This window comes from Schistocerca americana, chromosome 6 (genome assembly GCF_021461395.2).
Source record: "Schistocerca americana isolate TAMUIC-IGC-003095 chromosome 6, iqSchAmer2.1, whole genome shotgun sequence".
NCBI lineage: Eukaryota > Metazoa > Arthropoda > Insecta > Orthoptera > Acrididae > Schistocerca > Schistocerca americana.
In genome coordinates, this window is record NC_060124.1 from 592,794,590 (window position 1) to 592,810,448 (window position 15,859).

Consider the following 15,859-nt stretch of genomic DNA (forward strand, 5'->3'; position numbering starts at 1 on the left):
AGTACGGGAGAGAGTTGCGTTGACCCACACTTTAAATGTGCGCTCTGTCATAAATTCACGAAAACCCCAAGAGAACAGTGTGCGGAGAATTCCTGTATTCCAACAGGTATCCTATGCTCTCTTCAGATCAAAAACTAATGCTACCTTTTGACGTATCCTGAGAAAGTTGTTCATGAAATAAGCGGAGAGAGGAACAAGATGGTTCTTGAATGACATTTTTACTCTACAGCGGAGTGTGCTCTGATATGAAACTTCGTGGCAGATTAAAACTGTGTGCCGGGCCGAGACTCGAACTCGGGACCTTTGCCTTTCGCGGGCACGTGCTCTAACAACTGAGCTACCCAAGCACGACTCACGCCCCGTCCTCACAGCTTTACTTCCGCCAGTACCTCGTCTCCTACCTTCCAAACTTTACAGAAGCTCTCCTGTGAACGTTGCAGAACTAGCACTCCTGAAAGAAAGGATATTGCAGAGACATGGCTTAGCCACAGCCTGGAGGATGTTTCTAGAACGAGATTTTTACTCTACATCGGAGTGTTCGGAAGGTAGGAGACGAGGTACTGGCAGAAGTAAAGCTGTGAGGACGGGGCGTGAGTCGTGCTTCGGTAGCTCAGTTGGTAGAGCACGTGCCCGCGAAAGGCAAAGGTCCCAAGTTCGAGTCTCGGTCCGGCACACAGTTTTAATCTGTCAGGAAGTTTCAGGAACAAGATGGTCAACTGGAGAACCCTGCTTTTGGAAACCGCATTGGGCAGATGTTTAAAGGCTTCTGAACTCCAGCCACCATGCTAAATGGCAATCACCATACACTCCAAAACCTTACATACACTACTCGTGAGAAATACGGAGCGATAGCTGGAGGGGAGATGTTTGTCCTTTCCAGGTTTCGGAACAGAAACAGTGGTAGCTTCCCGCCATTTTCTCGGAAAGGTACTGTCGGTCCAAATTCGATTATAAAGACGAAGGAGGTAACGCAGACTATGGGTTGATAAATGCAGCAACATTTGGATGTGGATACCATCCGATCCTGGGGTGGAAGAGCGAGAAGAAGAGAGTGCGTGTTGGAGTTCCTGCATGGAGGAAACAGTATTATACCTTTCGCTATTTTGAGAGGAGAAAGCAATAGTTCGCACTTCCGTTGCACGTTTCTTCGGGGAAAAGGCTGGCGGGTAATTTGAAGAGCTCAAAATCTCAGCAAAGTGTTGATCCAGTGAGTTAGAAATTGCGATTGGGTCCACTAAGGCATCATACGCGACAGTGAGCCCAGAGATCGGGGAGAAACTAGGCGCGCCAGATAACCATCTAATTCCACTCCAAGCTACTGAGGAGGGAGTGAATGTGTTAAAGGAGCTAGTAAATAAGTCCCAGCTTGGCTTCTTGCTATCGCCGATGACGCGACGTCATGGCACACGTAATTGCTTATAGTGGATACAGTTGGCCAAAATCGGATGGTGGCGGAAAACGCAAAGAGAACGTCTCCACTCGCGGATTGCGCCACGGCACGCCTCTTTCCACGAAGGAACAGGGGGGCGGTGGGGAAAATCTGAGGTTCGAGGTATTGAACATTCTGTGGCTGTAAGAATAAGTTCTGATCGTCGACGCTAGAAAAGTGACGGTCCTAGAATGTCGCTAGAGACGAAAAAAGTGTCTAATCGGCTCAGGCAAATTTCCAGTGTCTCGGGCGCATAAACGGCAGTTGTGGCTGCAATCGAAGGACACATGGAAAATGGTCACTCGTGTGTGAATCAGCAAGAGCGAACCATTCAAAGCACCCAGCTAGCTGAACAGTACCGACCGAAAGGTCCAAATGAGAGAAATTTGTCGTGGAGACAGAAATGAAGGTTCCCCAGTGTTGAGGCAAACAAAATCTGCTTGGTGGAAGAGGTCAATCAATAGAGAGCCTCACAGACAAGGATGCGGAAATCCCCAAAGCGGGTGGTGGGCATTGAAGTCCCCAACCAACAAATAGGCGAGTGGGAGCTGACCAAGGAAATGAAGGAGATAAGCTCTTGCCATCGGTGTTGACGATGGAATGTATACAGTACATAGAGAGAAGGTGTATCCAGAAAGGGAAAAATGGACAGCCACAGCTTGGAAGGAACTGTTTAAGGGGATTGGGTGTTAATGGAGAGCATCATGGACAAGAATCATGAGTCCTCCATGTGCTGGAGTGCCTTCAACAGAAGGGAGACCAAATCAGACTGACTGAAAATGGGGGAAAGCGAAGCGATCGTGGGGACCAAGCTTTGTCTCCTTAAGACAAGTGATGACCGGGGAGTAGGATTGTAAGACGATCGACAATTCATCCAGATTGGCTCGAATGCTGTGGATATTTCAATGGATAATTGACATAGCGTGGTCAGAAAAGGGAAGAATCTTGCCACTGTTGCTGTCAACTGAACGACTACTGAGAGCCGGCGGCCGACAGAGTGGAACAGCATTCAGCCAAAGCCAGAAGGTCCTGATCCATAGGTTGTTCAGGGGCAGCTCCTGCCACCAGCAATTGGCCGGTTGATCGGCCACCAGCAGTGCGCCTTGGCGACACTGAAGACGGCCGAGGGTGGTTACCACCGGGTGGCGCTGTAGAGGAAACACATCATGGCGGAGGAGAGGAAATTTGTTTCTTATCAGCCTTCTTTGAAACAGAACGGTGAGATGGAGGAATCGATGGTTGTGACGTCAGGGTACGCACAAAGTCTTAGCGAGTAGGCTCTTTTCTGTAAGTCCGGGTGTCTGTATTGAGGCTCGTGATTTAGCAGGAGCCAATGAAGCGTGAGCCTTAGAGTGATCACGTGATAGTGTGGAGGTTCAACGGGTGATCATTGCGCTGGTCGATCTGACGGCCATGGTACTAAAGGTGAGATCACAAGTCTCTGTGGCTGCCTCCTTAGTGGGCCGAGGAGATGCAAGGACAGTGCTATATTTAGCTGCTGGGGGCACAGTGGGCTTTCGAGTGGGGAGTATCTTACGAACAGCATATGTTGACACCTTTTTGCTTCACTCGGATTCCCTGAGTAAGTCGTTCGTCTTTGAAAATGGGGCAGTCTCTAGAGGAAGCATCGTGGTCGGCCATACAGTTGATGCAACGAGGGGATGGAGGTCGACAAACACCCTGATGGGCACCCTTGCCACGTGTAACATTTGGCCGGACTGGAACACGACTGGCTGGTATGATTGAACCGCTAACACCGATAGCAATGCGTAATGTTGGGGATGCAAGGGCGAACTGAAATTATCTCATTGCCTACTTTAATGCTCGATGGAAGTTGAACTCTGTCAAATGTCAAGAAGATGGTATGCGTTAGTACCAAGTCGTTGTCAACCCGTCTAAGACTATGTACAGCCGTTATGCCCTGGTCAGACAGGTAGTTTTGAATGTCCTCATTGGACAATCCATCGAGTGAGTGTATTAACCACCCGGCGTTATGCGTTTATAGTGTGGTGTGCAGCAGTGGAGTTCGCGGCAATGTTTGTGCCTTGAGGGCACTGACTGTTTCTAACAACAAGTTGCCATTTCATAATCGGGAACAAGACTTTACAGGACCTGCAATAGCATCAACACCTTCCTGAATAATGTAAGGGTTGACTGAGAAATGACAAGGAAGTGTGGCACTGATGGAAGAATTGTCCATGGCTGAGACTCATCCAACTTTCGCTTGTGAGCAGAAATTGTAGACTTAGAGGAAACCATTGCGAAAGTATCTCCGAGGGCGCGCTCCTTCCTCGTGGGAATCGCCTTAGGTGATTGTTCACACCTCAGGTCACACCTCCCGAGAAACGGACAGAGGGAACAATCGGCACGTTCGGAAGGTACCAGCTCGGGTAATCACCCCTCCCTAGGCCTGGCCATTACCACGGGGTACGTACGTGTCCTACCTGTCTACACGGGGCGGGGAATTACGCGTTACCCCGTCACCGGATACGCGTGGGTCGGCCTTAGGACACACAGGTAGGAAAGAAAGAGAAAGGGAGGAACAAAGAAAAGAAGAAAGGTCTAACGTCACAGTGGAGAAGAGCATAAAGAGAAGAGGCAAGGAGAAGAAAAGACTAAGAGAGGACAAACATTTTCCAGCATAGACACTATGTCTTACAGTTACAAGCATCCTTCTCTGGACATAGGCACGAAACATTCTCCCACAGAGGGAAAACGGGAAGGGATGCGGTGGGGAGAGGGGGGGAGGATGGGGAGGGATAGGGAAGGATGTGGAAATGGAAGGTACACAACCCAGAAAGGAAAGAGTAGCACTAGCTCAGGGTCCCGTGCTCTCCAATCACGTATCCCCGAAAGAGTTGTGGACCCCCTGGAGGGATTTTACAGTTTGTCACCATACTTTGTCGTAGAGAATACTGCAAGAAGAATGTATGTCACATGCTGGAAATACACTATGTTATCAAAAGTATCCGGACAACTTCAAAAACATACTTTTTCATATTAGATGCATTGTGCTGCCAACTACTGCCAGGTTCACCATATCAGCGACGTCAGTGCTCATTAGACTTTTTTTCCTGGCTTTAGGGCGCACAACTACAGTGGTCATTAGCGCCAAGACTAAATTATGAATGCACTGGGAGGCACAATGTTAAAACAGCAACTAAATACGACAGCACTATAAAAGGCACATTAACAGGCAAGGGATTAAAAGAAAACAGCATAAACAAATGTCGTTAGACAGGTTTGTCAAGTGGATAAAAGGAAAACACGAGCAGCTGCATCTGGGTTATCAGCTAAAATTTCATCCAGAGTACATGGCAGGCCAAGATCAATGCCCAGGGTATAAAAATTCGGACAGGACGTTAAAAATGTGGTGTACCGTCAGCAATTGCCCACATGGGCAGAACGGCGCTGGCGCAACCGTCAGCAGATTGCGGTGGCTGAACTGTCAGTGTCCAATCCATAACCGGGCCAAAACGACCTCCCGCCGACGAGGGCGTGAAGAGGTCGTCCAAGCCGTGGGGACAGGTTTCAAGGCCCGGAGCTTGTTTTCGGTAAGTGTAGACCAATCGGCATGCCACAGCGATAAAATGCACTGACAAATGACCCTGCTAAAATCAGATGAAGGCACATAATAACAAGCTGTCCGAGGCTGGATGAACTCAGCCTTGGCCATGGCATTTGCAGCTTCGTTCCCAGGGATACCGACATGGTCAGGAACCCACATAAAGCTAACCGGAGAACCGTCGTCCGCAAGCTGCTAAAGAGAGCGTTGGATCCGGTGCACGAAAGGGTGAACTGGATACGGATCACTGAGGCTCTGGATGGCGCTCAGGGAGTCAGAGCAATGACATAAGCAGAGTGTCGGTGGCGGCGGATGTAAAGAACAGCCTGGTAGAGGGCAAATAGCTCAGCTGTGAAGACCGAACAATGGCCATGGAGTCGGTATTTGAAACTGTGTGCCCTGACAATAAAACAACACCCGACACCGTCATTGGTTCAAATGGCTCTGAGCACTATGGGAGTCAACTTCTGAGGTCATAGAACTTAGAACTAGTTAAACCTAACTCACCTAAGGACATCACACACATCCATGCCCGAGGCAGGATTCGAACCTGCGACCGTAGCGGTCTCGCGGTTCCAGACTGCAGTGCCTAGAACCGCACAGCCACTTCGGCCGGCACTGTCATTGGTCTTAGAGCTATCTGTATAAATGAAGATCATATTAACGAACTTTGAACAAAGTTTGACAAACCGCAAGCGGTATACCGAAGCTGGGGTAACCTCCTTCGGGAGGAAGCTGATGTCAAGGTGAATGCGAACCTGAGCCTGGAGCCAAGGTGGCGTTTGCCTCTAGCCCACTCTAAAGGTTGCAGGGAGTGGAAAATCAAGTTGCTGAAGAAGGCGACGAAAGAGAACTACAGGTGGTAGCAGGGCTGATACATACAACCCGTATTGGCAGTCAAGAGAGGAGTCAAAAATGGGACGATACTACGGGTGGTCGGGCATTGATAATAGCCGACAGGCATACCGACAAAACAGTATATAGCGCCGGTAGGTTAGTGGCAATTCACCGGCTTCAGCATTAAGACTTTCGACGGGACTAGTATAGAACGCTCTGATCGCAAGACGTAAACCTCGATGTTGTATAGAGTTGCGGTGGCGTAAGATGGATGGCCATGCAGAGGAGTATACAAAGCTCCCATAATCCACCTTTGAGCTGACAATTGACCGATATAGGCGAAGTAGGACGGTTCGATCCACTCCCCACGACGTACTGCTGACGGAGGACATTTAGGGAACGGGTACAACGGGAAGCCAATTATGGCATGTGGAGACCAGCTAAGTTTCCTGTCAAATGTAAGACTTAAAAATTTGGTTGCCTCCACGAATGGGAGAGCAATAGTACCGAGATGTAAGGACGGTGGGAGAAACTCTTTGTAGCGCCAGATGTTAATACAAACCGTCTTCTCGGCAGAAAAACGAAAGCCATTGGCGACACTCCAGGAGTAAAGACGGTCAAGACAACGCTGAAGACAGCCCTCCAGGAATCATGTACGCTGTGCGCTGCAGTAGATGGTAAAATGGTCCACGAAAAGGGAGCCTGATACATCAACTGGGAGGCAATCCATTATTGGATTGATCGCTATGGCGAAGAGAGCGACTCTCAAAACCGAGCCCTGTGGCACCCCATTCTCCTGGCGAAAGGCGTCGGACATAACACAACCCACACGTACCCTGAACTTTCGAACCATTAAAAGTGCACGAAGAAAAAGAGGGAGTCGACCGCGAAGGCCCCATGTATGCATGATGCAGAGAATGCCCGCCCTCCAACAGGTGTGTTAAGTCTTCTCCAAATCAAAGAACACAGCCACTGTCTGGCACTTCCGCAAGAAGTCATTCACAACGAATATCGACAACGTAAACAGATGGTCAACAGCAGAGCGGCGCCTACGAAATCCACATTGTACAGTCATGCTCAAAAGTATCCGAACGACCTGAATTGCATTTCTCCTGATTCGTATTCAACCCGCATAACGCAGCTGTCTAGCAGGTCCACTAATCGCTCCTAGGTACAGTCGTTTGACTAATGAAAATGGCTCCAACAAGTCACCACTAGAAAAGTCTTCTCTATATCGCAAGAACTCAAGATGTAAAGTAATACCACGATACTACAAATATCAGGAAACACCTTATCACCGATAAGACTGTCCTTAAGGCTTGTAAGCGCACATTTATTGCAGTAAATGTCATACCTGAAATGTTACTCTCATTATTACGTCAGATAGGTAATGCACGTAGTAAGTTCATCGCATTCATGATTTCCTCTCCAAAGTAACATACCGAACTTGTTATTGAACACAAAATGACATTAAAAGTTTAAGTTTTTCATGAGCAGCTAGTTGAGAATATGTATGAACTTCAAATGTCACGACGAACCGTCTCGTCCTACATATGGATTCAAAACCAGGTCATGCAGACTAAGATTTCGTGACTGACGGAAACTAACAGTGATTCCTGACTAGGCATACAGAGAGTGATATACCTCGATTTTAGACAGTATCAGTTAGCAAATATCAACTTTAAATTATTTAACGTAAACATTTTTAACGGACGCGAATTCCTACCCAGCATCTATTGTCCCTGTTAACGAACTACGAGAGATGTTAAATATAGCTTCTTCACAAGTAACTTACTTGAAATGCCGTGAGGTAAAGCTTTGTGTTGGACAGGGATTCGAAACCAGAACCTAATCGGATTGTTATCGAAGAACAATCAACTGTGACATATCGGATTTTCTCGGCAGTAGCTAGCTGTTTTAACTGAAATGACGAGACGAAACAATTTTTTCCTTCCCTGGGCCCCAACCCGGCACCTATCGCTGTTATATTCTAGAGAAAACGAACGTTAAATATGGGTTTGTTACACCAGCAGCGACATGTGAGCATGTTTGAACTAGAAATAATATTACGACGAGTTCAGTGCTGACTGGGAATCGAACCCCACACATATCGTTGTTGACTGCACACAAAGAGACGTCAGCTACCGAATTTTTCTCCACTAGCAGCTCGGAATAACATCCTTGATTTTACAGTGATGTTTCAAATAGTTCTGTGTCTCACTGGGAGTCAAAAACGTCAAATATCGTTAGTGTTGACAATGAATGAAAATGCATTAAAGATCAAAATTATTATCCACCAGCAGATAGTTGCCATCAGGCTAGAGCCTGGTAATACATAATGAAAACTTTATTGCCGGGCCAGGATTCGAACCCATTCACGCGCAATATGTGGACATGTTGAGGAATCTGCAGTTTTGAACAATTAACAAATTGTAGTTGAGCTGTATTAACCCTCGAAGTTCACTTGATTTTTCCTGTCATTTCCACTGAATAATCTGAGTTATTATCGCTTTAAGTCCAACAAAAGATTGTAAATTTACGGCTTTCAGCCCAGGAAAGCCGTTGCACGTGGAAATCGCAACTAATATCGTCCTTTAAATAGCGGTTTACGAGTTCTAGGCACTACTGGCCTTGTAAGAGGAAGGCACAAACATACCTCTTCGCTAGCTCTGTGGGGACGTGCTGACCTGTGAAATAGCGTCGCGGTTCCAGTCTCGCTCACTGACTTTTTTATCCCTTCTGTGAAAGCGCTATATGACGTCAGATGAAACATCGATAAGGAAATCGCAAGAAAATACTTTCAGCTCATAGTGCAATGGTGAAAAACTTACAATGCTGCATAACAGGTAACGCTGCCGACAAGCAAATTTTGGATTTCTAGGAATATATAACTTTATTTATGAAATGCCACATTTGCATACCTGTTGAGTGACAGCATACCAATTATACAAAGACCCAATCGAAATCTAAGTGAGTAGTATTTTACTAATTCGTGCCGATAGAAGCACGCTTGTGTACATATACTCAGTTTCATTAAAAAAGACTTTCGTCGTAAGGTTATCATGAGTAGTTTTATTTCATTTCTTATAATAAAGTGCACAATTTTCGTAAGGCTCATTTAGTGTTGTTAAAACAATACTAAACATGAGAGAGAAATTAATTATCAATGACATATGCTAATTCTCTGATATCTATAACAGTCTGACAATGCACATGCAGTTTATTTATTACATGCATGTAGAAAACTTGTTCCGAGTTAAAACAGTCAAACAAGGTTTGAAGAAGAATAAAATGCCACTACCAGACGACAGCTAATGTAGAAAATACTTTTCTGACTATTTTGGCACGATGCGCTCGCCCCATACATAATACAAAAGCTTCGAGATGCATCTGCTGCCTGGCCGCCCATTAAACCTGAAAAGAACAAAATGTTGCAGAAGTTAGCCCTTTTTCCACATGCGGCTATTTTGGGTTGAGAAGTGAAGGGAATTATGTTCAAATTCCATTAAATTTATAACTTCAGAAGACAGCAGAATTGCGTTTTAAAAATGTAGCAGCGATTGTAATAGAACTCGCGACGTCTTATCTACAGTGCGAGACGCTTACCGTTACGCTAGTAGCTGTCATGTAGCTACAGCGTCTCCAGAAGTCAAGAACAGTTCCTCCAGAACTTCTGCATTCCACAGTGCTGTGAGATAATGCATATGGCCGGATGTACACTTCTGAGAGAGACAGACAGTTACAACTTTTCTTTTGCACTGCACGACGTTTTCAACAAACAGATAACGCAGTACTCAAATGGAAAGTTACACTTCCTACTTAAATTTCAGCATCCTACACTTGACAGTTCTGTGTAGGTGGCAGTTACGTGATTTTATTTCGCTGATTACAAAATAGTCGAAGGCATGCACTTGGTGGCCGAGGCAGCTAGTTCATGGCGATTCGGTCAACCAAGTAAATGAATGTACTGAACATGCTGCAAACCACCAGAGGGAGCCTGTGTGTCAGAATTCTCATCGAGTGTGCCACAACGGTGTTACGACAGAAAATGAGTCTCATAAGAACATTTAGGGGTTTGTTGGATTGATGATTGGTTCCTATGATGGTGGTCTTGGTTCGATTCCAGCTTCTGCCGATGATTTTTAGTAGGGAGAGCCAGATTCTTTTCTATTCTGGCTGCACCAAGTGAAGAAAGTACCCTAATGGCATTGTGGTATGAAATTTACATTAAACATGATATTCCCTCTCTACCAAGTAGACGTTACGCTGAACCACAATAAAGTCAGGAGTGGCGAAATGTGGGAACTCGATCTCCAGTAACCTTTTGTAATGCCTCTTGCAGCGGTCTCTCCACGATATTTTCAGAAATTTTATTAATTATATAAGTCAGTACAAATCTCGAAATCTCTCTTTTTATCTTACCGATTATCAATGCAAAGTAGTTTCAAGCCCAATTATTCCTTGGAGCGTCCATTTACTCCATGGAATAGCTTCTCTGCTATCTATGTTTTCTCTTATAAAAAGAATAGGGGACTTCTTGCCGATTAGTCGTGAAAGAAGGATGTATATGTATGTATTGTTGAGCTAGTCGCCATCTTGATGAGATTCTGTATGATAAGGAATTTAATACATGAACTAAACTAAAAGTAAGCGTGTTCGCGTATTATTTAACTGATTATTGACAGTGTCTGCTTACTACGCTGTGTTGCACGGGATCAGTAGGGGACATCTGATTTACACTGGACAAACCTGCCGTTTTGTATGCTCAAGATATCCAGTTACTTCAAATAAATAGGCTAACACGATCTTACCAGCAGATCTCCGGTCTTCCCCATGTGATCACCGAAAGTTAATAATTATTACAGATGTTTCCAGGAGATCGACTGACAATTTTCGTCGCACCGAGACTTCGAAATTGCCTCACTGCCTTATGGAATTTAAGTTAAGCTCAATTGTATCAGGATAGAACAGTATTGAACTGTGTGAATGTGATAAGCCTGCTTTGTCAATGAAAATTCCCTTAATATACGTATGTTTTTACTATCCTGATCAGTGAAGCTAAATCAGGCCGGTGTGAGAGCTTTTTAAAATTTTAGAAATATTAAACTTTCTTATACTAGTTATTTATTTCTATTGACGAAACAAACGCTATGTAGGGTCACAGGACACTTATTCCGTCTTTTATTTGAGCTTCTGTGTGTCGATAAAATTGGTTCTGAGCTTGGATTGCAACTCAAACCGCCCTTAACGCGGAATTTGATCCTTTCGCGACAATACAGCTGGACTACAATTTGTCGTTTGTTCTAAAATGCAGATTCCTCAACATGTCCACATATTGCGCGTGAATGGGTTCGAATCCTGGCCCGGCAATAAAGTTTTCATTACGTATTATCAGGCTCAAGCATGAGAGCACCTATCTGCTGGTGGATAATAATTTTGATCTTTAATTCATTTTCATTCGTTGTCAACACTAACGATATCTCACGTTTTTGACTCCCAGTGAGACACAGGACTATTTGAGAGATCACTGTAGGTTCAAGGGTGTTATTCCGAGCTGCTGGTGGAGAAAAATTCCGTAGCTGACGTCTCTGTGTGTAGTCAACAACGATATGGGTGGGGTTCGATTCCCAGTCAGCACTGAACTCTTCGTCATATTTCTAGTTCAAACACGCTCACATGCCACTGCTGGTGTATCAAACCCATATTTAACGATCGTTTTCTCTAGAATATAACAGCGATAGGTGCCGGGTTGGAGTCCTGAGAAGAAAAAAGTTAATGTTTCGTCTCGTCGTTTCAGTTAAAACATCTAGCTACTGCCGAGAAAATCCGATATCTCACAGTTGATTGTGCTTCGATAACAATCCGATTAGGTTCTGATTTCGAATCCCTGTCCAACACAAAGCTTTACCTCACGTCATTTCAAGTAAGTTACTTGTGAAGAAGCTATATTTAACATCTCTCGTAGTTCGTTAACAGGGACAATAGATGCTGGGTAGGAATTGGCGTCCGTTAAAAATGTTTACGTTAAATAATTTAAAGTTGATATTTGCTAACTGATACTGTCTAAAATCGAGGTAGATCACTCTCTGTACGCCTAGTCAGGAATCACTGTTAGTTTCCGTCAGTCACGAAATCTTAGTCTGCATGACCTGGGTTTGAATCCATATGTAGGACGAGACGGTTCGTCGTGACATTTGAAGTTCATACATATTCTCAACTAGCTGCTCATGAAAAACTTAAACTTTTAATGTCATTTTGTGTTCAATAACAAGTTCGGTATGTTACTTTGGAGAGGAAACCATGAATGCGATGAACTTACTACGTGCATTACCTATCTGACGTAATAATGAGAGTGGTAACATTTCAGGTATGTCATTTATTGCAATAAATGTGAGCTTACAAGCCTTAAGGACAGTCTTATCTGTGATAAGGTGTTCCCTGACATTTGTAGTATCGTGGTATTACTTTATATCTTGAGATCTTGCGATACAGAGCAAAGTTTTCTAGCGGTGACTTGTTGGAGCCATGTTGGATAGTCAAACGACCGTACCAAGGAGCGATTAGAGGACCTGTTAGACAGCTGCATTATGTGGGTTGCTTGCGTATCACGCGAAATGCAATTCAGGTCGTTCGGATACTTTTGAGCATTACTGTACATTGGTAAGTAGGGGTCGAGTTTCGAGCAGCCAAACGAAACGAGAGTTAACCATTCGTTCCATCACCTTATAGACACAGCTGGTAAGCGAGATGCGTCGATAACTGGAAGGCAAGTGCTTGTCCTTCCCCGGCTTAGGAATCGGTACAACAATAGACTCGCGCCAGAATGCGGGAACATGTCCCTCAATCCAGATGCGATTGTAAGTACGAAGAAGGAAACCTTTACACGCAGGAGAAAGGTTCTTCAGAATCTGAATATGAATAGAATCAGGCCCTGCAGCGGAGGACCGTGACCGGGTAAGTGCACTTTCGAGATCCCGCATGGTGAATGAGGCATTGTAACTCATGATTCGAGGAGCTGAAGTTAGGTGGCCTTGCCTCCTCTGCCTGTTTTCAGGGGTCAGGGTGATAATGAGCGGAGCTCGGAACCTCTGCGAAAAATCGGCCGAAGGCATTGGAGACATCGTCAGGGGCCAGAAGTACTTCATGCGCGACCGTCAAGCCAGAATCTGGTGAGTGGACCTTAGTGCCAGATAGCCGGCGCAGGCTACCCCAGACAACAGGAGGAGTAAAACTATTGAAGGAGCTTGTGGAAGCAGCCCAGCTGTCTTTCTTGCTTTCTTTAATAACACGACGACACTGCGCACGTAATCGTTTATAATTAATAAAATTCGCCATCGTAGGGAAGCGTTTAAAGGTGCGCAAAGCACGTCGACCAGCACGTATAGCGTCTCTACATGCTGCGGTCCACCAGGCGACCGGTATGTGACGTGAAGAAGAAGTAGTGTGAGGGATGGAATATTCAACAGCGGTGAGAATGACTTCCGTGACGTGTGCGAGCTGACTATCGCAACTTGCGAAGTTTTGATCCTGAAATGTCGCCCTGGTAAAGAAGAGTTGAGCATGGAGATGGGGTAAGGTGCAGGAGATGGATAACACACGGGAAGTGGTCGCTCGAATACGTATCAGAAAGTGCATACCACTCAAACCGGCGTGCAAGTTGAGGAGCACATATAGAGAGGTCTAAATGGGAATAAGTGTGAGTTGTGTCCGAAAGAAAAGTAGGGGCGCCAGTATTGAGGCAGACAAGATTGAGGTGGTTGAAAAGGTCTGCTAACAGGGAGCCTCTCGAGCAGGATGCTGGAGAGCCCCAAAGGGGATGGTGGGCATTGAAGTCACCAGTCAATAAGAACTGTGCAGGTAGCTGAGCAATAATTTGCATCAGGTCTGCCCTAGTAACAGCAAACGACGATGGAGTGTAAACAGTACAAATGGAAAATGTGAAAGTGGGGAGAGTAATTCGGACGGCAACTGCTTGCAGATCGGTGTGCAATGTGATGCGATCGTAGTAGATATCATCCCAGACCAGCAACATAACCCCTCCATGAGCCGGAATAACTGCCACAGGTGGTAGGTCAAAACGCACTGAGGTATAGTGTGCCAAGTCAATACGATCACATGGGTGTAGGTTCGTTTCCTGGAGAGCTACTACGAGCTGACAGTGAAAGCGTAGCAGCAAATTTAAGTCCTCTCAGTTGGAGTGAATGCCACGAATATTCCAATGAACAACTGCCATCGTGAGAAGAAAGAGAAGCAAGAAGGGATCACCTCGAAGGCCGCTGAGGGCCTGGCTTCGAGCGAGCACTGCTGCCGCTATCAATACGCGGAAAGTCATCATCCATTTGTTCAATAGGTTCGTCGGCCATCTTGGTAAGATGGCCGGGAGGGGGATCTTCGTCCGCCGGTGAAAGGCCAGGTGTTCGGCTACCAGCGGTGCGGCCAGGCGAAACGGATGACGGCCTGGTGCGGCAACCGCTGGGTGGCGCAGGAGAAGAAATGCGCCGTGGCGGAGGAGAAGAACTTTTCTTCCTATGAGCCTTCTTGGGAGGTCGTTTAGTCGAGGTACTGGTCGTTGGCTGGGAGGTCGGAGTACGTAAGAAGTCTTCACGGGACGGTTTCTTCTTGAAGGCCCGTGTATCTGACTTGTGGGTCATAGACTTGGCAGAAGCTGATGAAGGTGCTTGTGTATTAGGGGTGACAGGAGGAAGAGAAGAAGTAGACTGGGCGATCTTAGCACTGGCCGAACTGACTACCATAGAGCTGAGGGTCAGATCGCATGTCTGCGTCGATACCTCCCTGGTAGGCCGAGGAGAGGCGAGGACAGTACTGTATTTCCCCGCCGGGAGCAGCGTGGGCTTCCTACTAGCAAAAAGCTTGCGAGCAGCTGAGGTGGACACTTTCTCTTTGACCCGAATTTCCTGTATACAGCTTTCATCCTTGTAGATGGGGCAATCGTGAGAGGATGCTGCATGGTCACCCTGACAGTTCACAGAACGAGGAGATGGAGGTGGACAGTCACCCTCATGGGCATCCCTGCCACAAGTGACACATTTAGCCGCATTAGAACAAGACTGGCGAGTGTGGTTAAAACGCTGACACTGGTAGCAGCGCTTAGGTGTCGGGACATATGGGGCCAACAGAAATAACCTCATGCACGACGGCAGCTGAACACTATCAAAGATGGTTGGTTCAAATGGCTCTGAGCACTATGGGACTCAACTGCTGAGGTCATTAGTCCCCTAGAACTTAGAACTAGTTAAACCTAACTAACCTAAGGACATCACAAACATCCATGCCCGAGGCAGGATTCGAACCTGCGAACGTAGCGGTCTTGCGGTTCCAGACTGCAGCACCTTTAACCGCACGGCCACTTCGGCCGGCTACTATCGAAGATGAAGAAAAGTGTCCGGGTCGGTACAAGGTCATTGTCTACCTTTGTCATGACCGTATGGACAACCGTCACGCCCTGCTCAGCGAGGAAACACTGAATCCCCTCGTCAGACAAACCATCGAGTCATCTAGTAGATACCACACCATGCGACGAATTCTAAGTGGGGTGAGCCTCCACCCGGACAGGGAACATATACAGGAGTGTGGCCCAAAGGAGTTTTTGTGCCTTAAAGGCGCTCTCAGTTTCAAACAACAAGTTACCGTTATGCATCCCGGTACAAGACTTGACAGTTCCAGCTATGGCATCTACGCCCCTCTAAATAACGAAAGGGTTGAGAGATGAAAAATCCTTTCCGTCCTCATATCTAGAAACTACAAGGAACTTTGGGGCAGGCGGTAGTACTTTTGTCACTGGTGCCTGGTCAAGTTTCCATTTTTGGGCGTAAGTCGAGAGAGAAGAAGAGAACTCCATTGCGGATGAATCCCCCACGATTGCCAGTGTCTCTGATGGCGCACTCCTTCCTTGTGGGGACCCTCTCAGAGGGCGCTCCCGCCTTAGGTGAATGTTTACACCTGAGGTCACACCTCCCGAGAAACGGACAGAGGGACCAATCGGCATTGTCGGAAGGTGTCAGCTCGGG